Genomic DNA, 3,572 nt, shown 5'->3' on the forward strand with positions numbered 1-3,572 from the left:
GTTAAGGGAAAAGAAAAAAGAATCCTGAAGAAAGGAATAAAAGCTATTGGTTGTGACAATACCCCTCCCTTACACAGGGGAAGGCATTTAGGGGCAGAAAAGCCAGGCCCACTACCAACTGTGAAATTCATCTTTCTGGACAACACGATTTTTTTTTTAAATGCAGAGAATTTTGGGACATAATCCCCAGCTTAGCAGGCAAGTAGGTAATACTGTTTTGTGTTAAGATTCAAATTTTATCTTTTTAAATTGAAAGAAATCCACATTCAAAAGTGCACACATTTGTTAACCTTGCTTTTCTTTTTCAGGACTCAGGTAATTAGGCAGCAAGGAAGCCATGACTCTTTTAATTAAAAAGCATCAGAAATTGATATGCTATTAGCACTTTCGCTGGTCGTGACATCTGATAAGGTTTGGCTTTACAAGCAATTTGATATTTTGTATGTTTATGTATGAGTTTCAGCTTCCAAGTAACTCATAAATTAATATTTATTTATTTTTTTAAGAGAGTGAGAGAGAGAGGGGGGGGGGGGACAGAGAGAGAGAGAGAGAGAGAATATTAACATTTATTTATTTTTTCTTAGTTCTCGGCGGACACAACATCTTCGTTTGTATGTGGTGCTGAGGATCGAACCCGGGCCGCACGCATGCCAGGCGAGCGCGCTACCGCTTGAGCCACATCCCCAGCCCCGTAAATTAATATTTAATGAAATCATTTGCCTGGAGATTTTCTGTGCATTCCCATTAATCAAAATTCTTTAAATTTGATGCTGCACTGCACACTCCAAAGTCAATGATAGAGTTATCAGAACTATTTTTTTTTTCATATACATTTCTATCCCATATGTACCTGAACACAGGAGGTGTATTTCCCTATAATTATCCACTGGAAGTCATCTTTCTCCAGCCCAAGTGAAATCTCTTTACATCATACCCTTTAATTACTTACTTGCACTGCAATTAATAAACTTGTGGAAATCCCACTAGGTTGAAACCACTTTGATCAATGCTACTTTCAGAAGGCAAAAAATGGGCCACCAAATTATTTTAACATAGAAGCAAAAAAAAAAAATTAGTCATTTTTGTAGTTTGTGTCTCCGGTGTCCCCCTAGTCACATGTGGCTTAGTCTCCAGCTTGCACGGTTTTTGAGAGTTGGTAAAGTTTGGAAGGTGGAGCCTAGAGAAAGAAGATGGGTCATTTGGGTGTGCTCTTGAAAGATATATTGGGACCCCAGCTTGTTCTCTCTTTGCTTCTCAGCAGCCATGAAATGAGCAGCTTTGCACCCCACCATGATGTTCTGACTTACCAAAGACTCAAAAGGAACAGAGCCAGCTGACCATTGACTGAAACTTGAAAAAACAAGCCAAAATAAACCGTTCTTCATTTTCCTTCAATTATTTTGTAACAGCAATGGAAAGCTAATAGTCATTTTTCTTGGAAATGTGACCTCGAAACAAGCATGGAATATATCTAAAACAAGCATTTTAAAGATTATTCTTAAGAACAATGTAAGCAGTTTAATTGTGGAAATCACAATTACCTATAGGATAAATTAACTCTAATGTTTACACAATTGGTAATTTGAAGCAAGAGACTTCTTATAATTTACAGATAAAATATTACTATCTTTCAAAAAACACTTCCTTCAAATAAACTTAAGACAACAAGCTGACAGCCTTTGGAAAACTGGTATGGGCAAAATGTCAAGGAAAAATGTGAATATAGTGAATAAAAACCACAAGCAGAAAAAGGTATTTCATATAGTTAAAAGATACAATTTCCCTCATCTCTAAACTGAGAGCTACAGATTCAAATATAAACAAACTGATTTTTTAAAATTAACCTATAGCATACTGGAGGCAACATCTAGCATTACCACTTCTTAAATTAAAAAAAGTGACAAAACTACAGAAATCACTCTAGACCAGATTCTACACATCATTATTACTGACATTTAAGGCTGAGTAATTCCTTGATGAGAACTGTCCTGTGCACCATAGCAACACTCTTTTCCTTTTCCTAATAGACACCAGTAATAGCCCTTTTCTGCCCAAGTTCCAACAAACAAAAATTTCTCCAGATGTTGTCAAATGTCCAGTGAGGGCATGAAATCACTCCAGCTGAGAAGTACTACAGCAGACACATGCTGTGTCAAACATCTTGAAGTAGCTTCCATGTATTTTTTCATGTTCTATTTTAATTAACTGAAATCTACTTGAGAAAGCAGTTACAATTATCCCTGTATTTCTCCATTAAATGTGAAAAAAAATTAGTATAGATGTTATGTATAGCTGCTAACAAACATTAACATGGTAAATACACATTAAAATAAAGAGTTCCTAGAATCAAACCCCAAAAGATACAGCTAGTGAAATAAATCTTCATCAGATTGGAAACAGGTATCCTATATTCTGAATTTTTCATTTTACTCAGGCTTTCCTTCCCTAAACCAAAAAGGTTTTTTGTTGTTCCCAAAACAGCAACTTAAATTACTAGTACTAATGAAAAGCAATATAAATATGGTCAACAGCAAATAATCCAAATAGTTGAAACTAGGATTACATTTAATTTTTATTTTTTGCAATCCACTGGAATGAGTAATATAATCCCTGACTTGTTAAAGAATAGTCACGAAATTATTTTGAGAATTTATTAAAGTAACTGCATGTGAACTATATTTTTTCCAAATATTTTATTTTCATGGACTAATAAAATTGTTTATATCCAGACACAATAACAAAATATAAAACAATGCAAAACTCTCAGTTTCTGGCTTATTGTTTAAAAGAATTTATTAAACCTGGTACAGCAGGATACATTTTTTAAATAAAAATACAAAATATTTCTGGAAGGATTGTCGCCAAAAATGTAATCAACCAGTTTATTTTTCCTCTCAGACCTCTGATTTTCTTGAAACATGAATGTTTTTAAAACTTAAGCAAATTCTCTTTGCATTCCCCTTTTCCACAAATTTTACCAAACAATCTATCAGCTAGAATCTTGAGCAACTGCTGACACTAATTTCCTGGGTTTTATACTTGTTAAATATTGGTAAAGGTTGGCAATTTTAGTTAAAGGCATTTCCTATTAACCATGGTTAAAGTCGACCTTTGATAAACTTAATTTTAAATGAAAACTATACACAAAAAAAAACCCTTACAATTAGGTTTTCAAGTAAGAAAGTGAATAATATTCTATGCAGCATAAGATTAAACCATAGCTCTTACCTTTCAATTTCCTGGCTTGACAAGAAATATCAGATTCCTTTTTAAAAGGGTATACATATATACATTTTTAGCTTGGCGATTCCATATGCAATGAAAATCAATTCAGATTTTAATTACCGTGGAACTTTGACAATTCTAGCAATTGCAAAACTGAATTTTATCTATCAAAAAGTAAATAACATTTTAAGATTTCAAATGTTTAACCTGTTAAAAATGAGAATATATTTTAATCAAGGGCATACTATCTAAAAATAGTATTTCTATCTAGTCAAGAGTTTCTCATTACATTTTGCAGCCCCTAAATGTTCAGAATAAATGTAACATTCACATAATACTACAGTCCA

The sequence above is a fragment of the Urocitellus parryii genome, chromosome 8 (genome assembly GCF_045843805.1).
Source record: "Urocitellus parryii isolate mUroPar1 chromosome 8, mUroPar1.hap1, whole genome shotgun sequence".
Taxonomy (NCBI): Eukaryota; Metazoa; Chordata; class Mammalia; order Rodentia; family Sciuridae; genus Urocitellus; species Urocitellus parryii.